This window comes from Arvicanthis niloticus, chromosome 16, assembly GCF_011762505.2.
Source record: "Arvicanthis niloticus isolate mArvNil1 chromosome 16, mArvNil1.pat.X, whole genome shotgun sequence".
NCBI classification, from domain to species: Eukaryota; Metazoa; Chordata; class Mammalia; order Rodentia; family Muridae; genus Arvicanthis; species Arvicanthis niloticus.
In genome coordinates, this window is record NC_047673.1 from 5002501 (window position 1) to 5015698 (window position 13198).

A 13198-nucleotide genomic window follows, 5' to 3' on the forward strand; every position below is an offset into this window, starting at 1 on the left:
CGCCTGGGGTTTTCTTCTTGCCTTTCACACTATGGACATCTGGTATAAACATCTTATACTCAGCCAGTGCCGCGACCAGTACAGTTCTGACTTTGGGCATCAGGTCAAGGCTTACAATTCTACTTTGTCCCCCTCAACCTCAGCATGGCTCCTTGTCCATGTTTTGAGGTCGAGTAAGTCAGCCTGAGAATGTGTTCTCTTATAGAAACTGAGTGTTTTACTTATTTGGGGGAATTTATCCTTGTGAGCTTAATACATGTATACAACAATTACTCATAACCCCTGTCTAGTCCCCTCTACATGTTCCCAAACAAAATATACCCCCTCCTTCTTTCAGCTTCATATCCTCCCTTCTTCTCTTTATAAATAGTCCACTAAATCCATTCAGTGCTCAGGAAAGATCTCATAGGAGCAGCAAGGAGACTGCAGGAGCCAGAGAATGGGGAGGGCTCTGTGACATGTGAAACTTTAGGCATGACCTGGGTATTGTAGTTTGTGTTTTTAATGTAGACTCATAAATCTGTGTTAACACACACTGTCATTGAACTATTGCAATAAAATGCTATAGAAGTGTAATAACCCGAAAGAGAGTTATGTAGTGTTTCACATGCTTTTATTTCTACCACTGGCTTGGTGCAGTGAAGCTCTTCAGCCGTGATTCGGGTACAAAGAAGTCAAGCCTCCCAACAGGACTTTCATCGCATATAGACTAGCCTATAAGAAGAAGACATGCAAATACTTAGAATGCCAGGACATCATTTTAGCCTTTTAAAAATGTACAAGCATACTGTAATTCACAAACAAGTATTTGTTGAAGTCTTGCTGTTCAGGTGAATTTGCAAAATTCTGCGTAAATTTTCAACTCTGGGTTTTGGAGGAAATTATCCTTCTCTACTTTCAAAAAAACTATGAGAAACTCAAGGTACACACACAAACAACACTCAAAGCGATAAATATTTCATGTTGATTTTATAATGCATTTGATTATTTTAGCCCAGTTGTATAAAGAAGCTATAAATAATCATAGGGTTGATGGTAGGTATGAGAGATGGGAGGGAAAACACAGATTTATCAAATTACCTTCCTTAAAAAAAACAAAATGAGATGAGTATTTCTAGAGAATGACATCCCAAGAGTGGTGATTAGTATGTGGTTAGTGTTCTTTAGCACAATGCAACTTACATAGTAGAACCATCTACTATAGCAACAACGACCTGTTCAGACCCAACTTAATACCTAAATCCTGGTGTTGATAATGTCAGCCCTTCACTTTCTTACACTCTTCCATCCCCTGCATTCCTTCCTCTTACCCTCTGCCTAGTAGGACCTTCCATTTTGTGCCCCACACTCTGAACCTGGCAGATCATGAGTTAATTCTGACTGCATTCAACAGAGGTTTCACTCTATAATGTTTTGTTTTGTTTCCTTCTGACATGTCTTCTTCAGTGGTGGAAATAATTGATTCCCATTAGAAGAAAAAAAAGTTATCTTGGGTTGTAACCAAGGCTGGTTTGCGCATACCAAACTACTGGGGTGAGCGTGAGTACAGCATCCATTTGGCACAGGGCATTCCTGAGAGTCTGTGTTTCAGAGGTAGATTGTCCTTACTCTGAATCTCTACCAAAGTTGTATGTTGTGTCTGATGGTCAATATTAACAGTCAACTTGGCAGGATATAAAATCTCCCAGGAAGCAAACCTCTGGGTCCATCCACGACGGGGTTTCTAGATTGGGTTATTTCAGCAACATTCATGTGTGGTAGCAGCAACATCTGTCTCTTTCTATCTTCTGAAGACGGATGCAGTGTGACCAGCTTGCCTCACGATCCTACCATTGTGACATTCCCTACCATGTAACTGCAAACCGTGGGACAACCATAAACCTTCCCTTCCCTAAGCTGTTGTCAGATGTTTGTCACCGAGAGTGACCAATACATGCAGTTCCTATGGTCATAGATGTAACATCAGAGTGAAGAATCTCTCTGGAAATAGTTATCGAATGATGAAAATATGAATTATGAAAAAAAGTTGGATTCTGTAGCTAAGACACAAATATAGGTACCCCAATCAACACCCTGCTTAGAAGGTGATCTCTGTACCACAATGGATCTTTCTCACTGTGATAAATGTTGCTTTGTCCTCAAGGATTCTGATTTTGATGACAAATTTATTCTAGTTCTATAAATAGTATACACTGTCTCATATAGCCACAACTCCTCTCCCTGTAGCCACACCTCCTCCTGCTGTGGCCACACCTCCTGCTGTTATAGCCACACCTCTTCCTGCTGTAGCCACACCTCCTGGTGATGTAGCTACACTTCCTGATGTAGCCACACCTCCTGATGTAGCCACACCTCCTCCTCCTGAACTGGTTCTAATTTGTTATTGTTGATCTGATGAATGTTTCAGTGTAATTGCACATTAGGACTTTACTTCTCATATTTTAGCATGTGGCTTTCTATTTACAAGCCTATTGCATCTTCCTAAATTCACCGTTGTCTTTCCTTTGGATTATGCTAAACTAGTATCTCCGGTATCACACTTTATATCATCCTATAGTAAATAGTGTGAAATAGTAAATTTTGGTTAGCCAATAATCACTAAGAAATCATTACAATAATCACTTAAAAAATCACTAAGAAATCACAAAAAAAAAAACCAAAAAAACCCACAGAGAAATCAGTGGTCAGTATTACTTTTGATACTCCTTTCATGGAATTTTTGTAGAGTCAGGTAGATGTGTATTGAACATCTTTTTGGTTTTTGTTTTTATGTCTGTCTTTCTGTCTCTATGTGTCACCCAGTCTAAGTATATTTCTCTTAAATCATGACATTTATGTATTTGAAAAGATCAGAAGCCATTCTCAAGTGTTTTCTGGAACTATGACTCTGGAAGATTTGGGTTAATCTGGAAGAATAGTTCAAAGACAGTGCAATATTCTAGTCACTTCAAAGCAATAGGGAGAAACACACAGCCAGAGCCAAGTTTCCAAACAGGCACCCTGATGTCATGGATTTATTCACACCAGCTTCTCCAGCTCCAGTGCCTTTGATATGTGCTTTCTGCCTTTGCCTGGACTTCTAAATGTGCAACACACACACACACACACACACACACACACACACACACACACACCCCAACCTTAAATGTTTCATACTACAAAATATGTTAGTTTTAAAGTAGTACATATTTACAATCATATCAATAAGATACTTTTGAGTTCTTAAAGGCCATTTTTAAACCCTCTCTGTTTTCTAAGAAAAAAAAGGGGTATTTCAGCATAAATTGTATGGCCAGTTCACTTTCCGTTGCCTACTAAGAAAACGAACATCCCATTTAAAAATATTAGTCACTTTGATAGAAACCCTGACATTCGTGTCTTTAGTAGTGTTTTATGGATGCTGCTGTACAGCAGAATGACTTAAGAATTATTAAGGAATGGCACCTAGAGAGTTATACCCCTGGAATTATGTTTAATAAGCTGTGTAAGTTAGCAATAGTGGCATTTTTATGTTCCCCTCCTGAGCCTAGTGAGCTGCCACTGTGGAAATGATGGCTTTCATGAACCACGGCTTGGGTATGCGCACTTAGATTGAATTTCTATCTTCTCCTCAAAACATGGTGAACCCCTAGTTGATGTTACTTATGTATGTGAGCATATTTGGAAATAAGGTCTTCGCAGATTCCACCAAAGAACATAGTGGATCAGGGTGAGCCCAAATCACATCCAACCATCAGTATCCTTAGGTGAGGAAGAAATGAGGCACCAGGTATACACACAGAAGAAAATCATGTGAAGACATTCAGAAAGAAGAGACAGCAAGGGAAGCCACAGGGAGATACAGAGACAGGGATACTCAGTAAACCTAGGCATGCCAAGGATTGCTGTCCTCTATCAGAAACCACAGGAGGTGAGGACAGATTCCTTCCAGAACCTTAGGCAGGAGAATCCTTGAGCACAGAGACAGAACATCTGGTACCATGAGAGAACTTTCTTCTAGAATAAGCTTCTGGTTTATGCTGCTGGGTTATAATGGCCCAGGGACCAGTGATATATGGTGAGCATCAGTGGAGTTGCTGAAAATAAAGGAGTTTAGCTTGCCCTATACGTGGACCTAAGTCAGTCTCCATGGACTACTGAACCTTTTAGTTCTTGTGCCTTTGCTGCCCCTGGCTCAGCCACCCAAGTCTCTCTGCAGTTGGCCAAGACCACTGGGGATAGGGTGAATCCTCCAGTGACACCATCATATCTGGATCTGTGAGTGAGTTGCATGTTGGGAAGTTGTGTCTACAGGGAACAGCCAGGCACCAAGAGGTGTGGGTGAGGGTTCTTTAGTCTATCAACTGAGTTTAAGACAACTCTGTCTGTCACAAGGTGGGATTGGCTGTTAAAAGCTGAACTGCATCCTAAACACAAAAGAGCAGCACCCAGTCTCACTTTGAAAACAGAATAGAATGCTGACTTCAGCAGATGCCATTGAGTCCTTAGCTTTTCAGGCCAGAGCTGTCTAGTTCTCAGGCCTGTGAGTGGTTACATCCCTGTCACCCTTTGGGCACTGGGTTATTTTTCTTTTTCAATTTTTGTTTCCAGTCAATGGCCTTTTGTAATGATGGGAAGGAAACAAACAACAAAATCCAATTTTATGACTTTTTTTTTTTTGACAGTAGTGGGCAATGTGTTCCAGAGAAAGGAGAAGGACTCAGATTTCGGTTGACTTTTGTTGAGCCTTCGCTTTTGTCAACTCTTGTTCTTTTTGCCTCCTCGCCCCTTTCACTGTGTAAATGACCTACTTTGAAGTTTCAAATAAAAAGAAGTTAAATGGGCTTTTATTTGGCCCTTGATTCTTTTTCTAAAAAAATTTGGAAAAGGTCCTGCCTCTGAGTGTAACGTGGCTGAGAGAAGACAGAAAAGAAAGCATGTCACTTGGCATGCCTCCTTCCTCAAGTGTGCTCAGAGTGGCTTTTCTAGTCTGAGGGAAAAAAGCAGATCTTCTAATATCTGTCCTCTATGCATAGATGGATTTAGCTAAAATATAAAGGACGTTGAGCTACTCTCAAGGGAATATGTTGTGTAGACATGTCTGTAAATGTGCCCGTATGTATGTGTTTCTACTCTCAAGGGAACATGTTGTGTAGACATGTCTGTAAATATGCCTGTTTGTGTGTGTTTGTGAGAGTGTATATGTGTGCACATGTGCATGTGTGCATGAGTGCATGCATGCATGAGTGTATATGTGCATGTGTTCATATGTGCACTGTGTACTGTGCATATGTGCATGTTAATTAAATGACCTCAGAATAGAGTGCTCCACTCATAGGGCCATGCTTAAGTCAAGACAATTTGATGGCTGTGCCTTGTACTCTCCTGAACAGAGTGTGACATCTTTAACTTGTAGTAAATAGAGACTAGACACTCCCATGGTGATCTCAGTGGTCTCTGGGTAGGAAATATGTAACTTTAATTTTTTAAGACCTATTTTTAATGATGGTTCTTAAATGCTTTAACCTCCCTTATGGCCCACTACCCACCAGAGGTAGTGGAAAAGAAAGGATACAGGTGAAATGGACCTGTTTAAGAAGGTTCTTTGTAGCAAATCCCATTTGTGTTGTCTGGAAATCAGAAGTTCAGTCCACAGGTTAACAGCGGCAGCTAGATCCACTCACAAACACTTCATGGATGCACCAGCAGTCCAGTTTAGTAGAGTTGGAATAGCAAACACAAATCGGCAGTGGTGGCATGACCTAGCAGAGACAGCCAAGCCTCATCTTCATCATGAGTCAGTAGGAGGGACCAGGAGGAATGCCAGTTCTCAGTTGTGCCTCTCTCAGTGAATTGAAGATCACTGAAGAGTGAAGCCAACAAGTCGAGCATTGTACAGTTAGCTCTATAAGAGGCCTAGCTCAGACCCTGTCGCTGTCTGCTGAGTCCTATTTATACCCCTAAACATCAAGTGTCCTCTATGGGTCTCTCCTCAGCACATTTATTGCCTCAGCTGACATCACTCTGCCAATCAGCCCGAGTCTGTGGAAGTGGCAAGAAACTGCAGCACACAACCGGAAGTTTTGTTTTTGTTTTTTGTTTTTTTTTTTGACACAGGAGTCCCAACAAATGCAACTCAACTATATAACATAAGGTTGACCCATGCGTGTGGGCAATTAGCAAAGAATCCTTCATCAAATGTCCTTTCATGTGTTTGCTTTAGCAGAGCATCCTCTCTCCTGTGTCTGCTTCAGCACAACATTCCTTTGCAAGTCTGCCTTAGTCTCTCATCTGTGTCCACTTTAACAAAACGTCCCTTTCTTTACCTGTTTGCCCCAGCAAAACACTACCAAATACAACTGACTTTCCAAAGAACACTTAACGTTTCCACTTCAGAAATACTCTTTTAAAACTGTAGAGATGCAGAGCCATAAGCATGGACAAAACATAGACAAGTATAACAAGGAAGCAGTGGTTTATCAATCTTCACCAGGAAGGAAGTTGTTACCAGCCATGGAGTATGATGGTGCACACAGAAGGATTCAAACAGACAGACACACTCAAAGGACTGCTTGAAACATGCATTTATATATTAGTGTGACTGTACTTGTGTCAAATCATAGGAGAAGGCAGACCAGGGCTGGTCAGCCTGACAAAACAAAGTGGGAGGGTCCTGGCATAAGCCATCAGGACAGAGCTGTAAGCTTAGCTCTGCTATGCTGCTGACACTGACACCGGGATGTCCTGGATCTGGACACAGCTGGAATGTCACTCACAGCAAGATGGAACCACCCAGTCATTACAGTCTGGGGCTCTGGTATAAACAGTTTTCTTGTGCATCTTAAAGATTAAGAACAATGGCAATATTTACATAATGATGAATTTTGACGTATGACTCTGGAAAGTTACTGTAAAACCAGGTGTGTACACTTAACTAGTGAAACCCCCTCTCTATGAGTCCACTAATCACCATCTTCAAGGCAGGGGTCACCACACCAGCTCTTTCACCTGATCACACAAAGTTAGATGGAAATCTTATACTCTATTGATCAGCTCATGGGACCTCCTGCCCCTGATGATGCGTCTCTTACTTTTTCACAAAAGGCTCATGATCCTAGGCACCTACAGGCTCCCTGGCAGGAGAGCTAGCTCACAGATTTTTCTGTTGAACACAACTAATTGCTGGCAACTGCCACACTCAAAGCCACTCTGGGAGGGTGGCAGAGACCAGTCTGTGATGTCAGAGATGGACACAACACACAACTGATAAATGCCATAGAGAAGCCAGATACACAAGCCAACATGTTGATCACTGTCATGTGATTAGCTAAACATAGCCTTATCGTTGCCCTTACCTTCCTTAAATATAAGCTTTGTTAAGATACCCAAGAGGAGAATTATCTTCATGTCCTGACAACCCTCAATCCCCAGCAAGCCTGCTTCCTTGACTTACTCAAGAATTATCTGAAATAAGCGCATATTCTGCAATGTTCTCTTATCTGGGTACCTGAGCTTGCTTGCAGGGAACACTGTTCTCCCTGGATTAGGGACAGCTCAGACATGTTCATCTTGGGTCGTTGGATCTAGGTGAGTTAGGTACACATTGTCACCCACTCAGGTGGTGCTTTTTGCTCACCTATGACCACTAAGCCACCTCTCACATCCTGGCTGGTTTTCTAAAGCTCTTTCCAGTATACCTCCACCACCGCCATCTATCTAGTCCAGATGTTAGCATCCTGCCATTTCCCAACAAATACTTTGGCATCTGTAAGTCAGTGGTTTGGCTCTAGATGATCAACACTGGAATTCCCCTGATGGACACTTGACTTCTGTGCTTTCAGGCGACCTTGAAGCTCTGGACCCTGATACTTCTGTGTTCCCTTTGATACAATTTTTGGAGCCTGGTCAAGTCCCCGTGGAGTGCTCTGGAGGAAAGAGTGGGTTCAGTAACATAGCCTTCCCTATGCATCATGGTATGGCTGCTCAGGAGACATCAGGCTTGCCTTGAGCATCTATTTGGGATAGGAGGAGTCTGAAATGCTTCATGCCATTATGAATAAAAGAAATTGAGTCAGAGGAACACATTTTTGCTTCTTCTTGCTCAGTTATATTCTGCTCTTGCTGGAAGGTGTCTTTGAACTCTCTTCTACAAATTCAATCTATATTTTTATGGCTATTTTGGCTGTCAGATGTGTTCTGGAGTACAAATGTCGAAATCTCGACTGTCTCTACTATAAAAGTAGTTGGCTGGTTTTTTTTATGCACAGATTTTTACTTATTTCAGTGATATGTCACAGAAGCCATGCAGTCATGGGTTGAAAGTGCACAGACCATACTGAGATTGTTAGCTTTGCTCTGGTTTCCACAGGAGCATCAGGCTTGTCTGACTCGTTTAAAGGAATTGAATAGATTCATACCCCCTCACCCTCCATGATTAGACAGACATTTGTCTGACAGTTTTGGGCTTAGAGCTTTCTGTTGATTTGAAAATGTTTCTTGGAAAACAATTTTGTGTATTATGTAAGAGCGAGTTCCTAAGTGGCTAAAATGCTGGTGAGTTTGGAAGGGGAAGAACTGCTCCATCAGACGGCTAAGTCAGCCTGGAGTACCAGGGGACTTTCCAGCTCTTGACCTTCTCCTCTGTGTGATAGTCTTCTTCATCTTCTACAGTGGTTTTGACATAAATCCCTAGGCAAACTGGTCCCTCTGGCAAATAAAGCTAATGCATGTCCCAGCTCTGTTTCTCTTCTGAAAACCACCCTGTTCCCTGTACATGTGTCTGTCCCTCCACACAAATGTGTCTCTGCACACAAGTCTGTCCATGTGCATGAGTCTGTCCCTGCACACAAATCTGTTCCTGCACACAAGACTGCCCCTGTACATGAGTCTGTTGTTGCATACAAGTCTCCCTGTGCACCAGTCTGTCCCTGCTCATGAGTTTGCCATTGCACATCAGTCTGTCCCTGCACACCACTCTGCCCTTGTACTCCAGTCCATCCCTTGCCACCCTTCACCAGTAAGCCTTTAATACTGTAATGTTGGTGTTTGTTATTCTGGCTACTCAGAATATTTCTAGACATAAAAAGCCACGCTCAAGTCAGTCCCTCACAGATCCAGGTTCTTTCTTTTAACCTTGCACAGGCCACAGCATCGCTTTGAGTTAATTAGAGAGCTGCACCAAGTCACAAAGGAACGGTGGCCAACTGCTGTGGGACAGAGCATGGGCTGCCATTGACTTGGCTGGAGCTCTGTTGCTTTTGGAATGACTTTCTCTTAAGTCCGACGTTAGACTTGCAAGAAGCAGCAACTCAGCGGGGTGGGGGAGAGAAGGGTTGTGTGCCAGGACCAGAGCCTTCTGGACAGCAGAGGAACGTTGGGTTTTGCTTTCCTCCAGGTAGGAGCCTCTGTCTACACTGTGGTGAGTGGGTCGGTGCTGGCTCAGTCTTCCCCCTGGGAACAGAGGGTTAAAACTTCTACCCTTGCAAGTGGGTTTTCATCCCCTCCCTTTAACTTTCACTTGTACTTTGCTTTTTCTTTGTTGGATTGTTTCCCTTTCTGATCTACTCCACTCGATGCACTACAGTCTTCCTCTTTAGATTCTTATCTCTGATTAAAACCAAGAGACATTCCAGGTTCTGAAAATCTTCCTTAGTGTGGAAATATAAAGTTCTGACAGACAAAGGAGGAGATTTTTCTCAGCTGTACATGCTTTGGCAAACTCTTTTCTGTGATCTGACGTTGAAGCTTGTAGTGAAAAACACCACTTTTAAAACCTAAGAACATGTACTGCACATCATATTAAATGCCTGTGGAGTAGAGATGGTATAGCAGCATGTGGGGCGGTGGGCTGTGAGAAGCAGCTGGGCACCTCTTCAAGCATAAGCTTGAACCCCGGACCCTCATGGGATGGAAAGCGTTTGGGTTCACTCCTGGTGCCTGGCTCTTTTCACTCGGTCTCAGCCCCCCACAGCCCCTCCCACAGAGAGGTCTGTGGCCACTGGACTCGTAGGAATAGTGCCTCGGGCTCTCCCACATGTAGATAAGGCATCTCCAAGCTCTTAGACCTAGCCAATAGGGGTTATCTGCTGCCAGACCCTAAAACCCCAAAACTATATATATAATTGGTCCTACTCAGGAGAAGTAAAAGTGTGCAAGAATCATCTCGTTTTCCGAGAGTTTCTGTCGCAGGAGCTGTAACACTAGAGCTGTAACACTTGGGAAGAGTTCTGCTCTCCCAAAATGCTGTCGGGATTCTCCCCTCCCCACTGCCCAGACGGTTTGGTGGCTTGGCCCACGGAGAAACACCTGGGAGCAACCAGGCTGGTGACAGTGGAGATGCAGTCGGAGTCAGCCGGAGAGGCAGCAGAGGCAGCACTCTCTCCCCTTGTCCCGGACCTCCTGAACCGGGTCAGGCTGGAAACCGACCTACAGTGGATTCTGGCAAAGGCAGCAGCAGTAGTGCGGACCATCCCTGCTGGCACCCTGTCCCAAGCCGGGCTGGAGACCCTCGTGGGACACCCTCCGGAACAGGAACCTACAGCATCAGGCTGCATGTGTTCCTTCAAAGTGTCCCATGTGTCTTCATGTGTCCCGTTCTTACCACAGGTGATGCCTACTCTAGGATCTAGAGCTCCCAGTGTTTTCACCTTTGGCACTAAGAAATGACAACCCGCAACTGTGAACGCATCCCTTTTCAGCCTCACAAGCTCCTGACTAAGAAAGTTGTCACCTGCTTAAGAGGTGTTGTCATCAAAGTGATCCAGACTCCAGGTTAACTTGATCCGAGCACCAGTGTAGGCTCCCTGTAGAGAACTGATCCCTTCTCTGTTGAGGGCTTTGAACCCAAGAAATGCACTGAGGTGTTTCTATATGTAGGACATCCTGGGATTTGCTTCCAGATCCCTAAATGAGATTCCAGTCTTGCAGTTACCGCCTCTGACGTTGTCTTTGATACTTCAGAGAGTGTAAAGGTGTGGGTCCCCCTCTAAGCTTTCCACCACCTCTGTTATCTGTTCTGTTGAGTACACACATGGCTTTCACTTTTCTCCATTAGTTGCCTTGGTAACTCCAAAGTAGAACTGAAACACTTATGTGTTTAGTCCGCCACAAAGAGTATGTCTCCCAGGCATGAGACATGCCGGGCTGTCTCCCAGGATCATGCTCTTGCTCTCACATCCCTCTGGGTTCCAGCCTCTTCCGACATGCCTTCTTTGTGGTCATTTTGAAGCCTGTAGAGTTGCTGACAGGAAGTGGTTTTGATATGTGCAAATAAGAGTTCCTCGGGGTTCTGGGAAAGATGGGCAGTATCATCCAGTGTTTAATGTTGCCTGCTCGCTGTTTAATATTTGGGGAATGGTTTTAGAATGAAAAACTAATCTGTGGAATTTCTACTCCAGAAGCTTCCTAAATGCTTTAGCTGTAGAACATCCGGGAAGGTAATAACACTTCCTCAGTCTCACTGTGGGCTCTCTGCAGGACCAGTCCATACCACCTTGTCCAGGGTCCAGCTGCTTCAGCTCTGAAGATACTTTGTTCTGTTGAGAGGTCCCACTAGAGCTATGACTATTCTCTAAAAGCTCTGGGGATTACAATTGACCCCTTGCAAAAGCTGAGGCAAAAAAGTCACTAATGCCCCTGCTGCTGACAAAATTCGCTGTCTTTTACTCTGCACTTAGCAGTAGCCATGGGCTAGGCACTGTGGGATCAAAAGAGGGTTATGGATAGCCCTGCCGGCAAGGTAATTATTAATGGTAAGGTTTTAAGGTGTGATTCACTATAGAACAAACATTGGAGTGGCTGTGTAGGCAAAAGCAAAACTGCATTATGATAATGCCCAAATCTCCAGAACTTTTAGAAAATATTAAGGGTCCTCTGAGTTCGAATTTTTCATTCTCATTGTTTTACTGCATGCTGATAAAGAATAAATATATCTCTTACACTGATACTACCCCCCCCCCATAATCATTAACATGAGACTGAGGAAATTCTTATTTGCTGTACCTGGTCTGAAAAGATTTCATGTTTCCATTATCTTAAAAACTCAATTTCAAATTGATAAGGCCAACCAAAATTGAATTTTCTCTCCACAGTAGGAAAATGTATTTTAAGATTCCTTCATTCTCCTGGTAGTTTGAGGCTTTTTGTTGCCTACTCATTGGTTTTGAAGGTGACCTTAATCTGTGGGTAGACTTCTTCCAGGAAAGTTAGCAGTGCTAATGATGAAGGTAGATTTCTTATGTAGCTCGAAAGGGGACACCCACCTCCCTCTCTAACATTAGCTCATCGAAACATAAAGTGGAATTGCTTGTTACATAGTGTTCTGCTTTCAGAGCAGCACAGGAAGCCTGTATTTGAACAACTAAAATATTAAAGCAAACTACCTGGCATTTCTTTGTCCTCTGTGTAGGTATTTCCAGTCCATAGTTATATGGGAAAAGAGTCACCCTCATTCAAGAACCAGTCTCAGGCCATGGTCTTATAATGTTTAAGTTGGGCTTGGACCATACAGAGAATAAACAGCAGCAGGCACAGGGTTGGTGTTTAGCAAACCTGCCTGGAATCTAAGAGGGAATCCAATTAGTTCAAATCCTACTCAGTGGCATAAAAAAAAAAAAAAATCACGTGCTTCCTGGATGTTACTGTGAATCCTCTAGGCTCCAAAATGTTTGCTTTTCTTTCTGCCTCTAAATCACTCCTTCTAGCAGCCAGTGAAATTTCCTGCTTGTCTCATAAAGCTGTGCTCTCTCAGTCTTGTATTTGGAGACAAAACAAGGTCCTTGTCCGAGTTCTTCACATACTTGTTTAAGTAAGGAAGAAAAAGAGACAAGATCCATTCATAAGGTCAATTGTCACAGGGCAGACTTAGTCAAAGTTTAGGTCATTTCCCCCTTTTCCTGTCACAGCTGTTGGCCTTCTACTGAATGCCTCTGCACATGACAGTCCCCAGACTTACTGAAACAAACAAAACTGTTGAACTGAACAAGTCAGGGTCATTGTTGACTCCCATTGACACTAACCCTTGGCTCCCACAAGGTTACAAGTTCTGGGCCTTTTGATTCCCATGCAGTTTTGACTGTGTTGCCCAGAGATTGTGGGGCATTCAGACTAATGAACAGAGATCACCTGAGTCTCTGCTATATCAAAAGACTGAGTTGGCATGGTAGCTCTCAGATTGATCAGTGCTTGGTTTGCTAAGCTTCTATGAGTTATTGCTGGTTTG

The 13198-nt window shown here is 43.3% G+C and overlaps 1 protein-coding gene across 1 annotated transcript in view; it reads left to right on the plus strand.

The window, feature by feature from the left end:
• The window catches only part of Myo16 (myosin XVI), a 482119-nt gene that overhangs the window by 60245 nt on the left and 408676 nt on the right, over nucleotides 1–13198 (plus strand). The window lies entirely within an intron of this gene.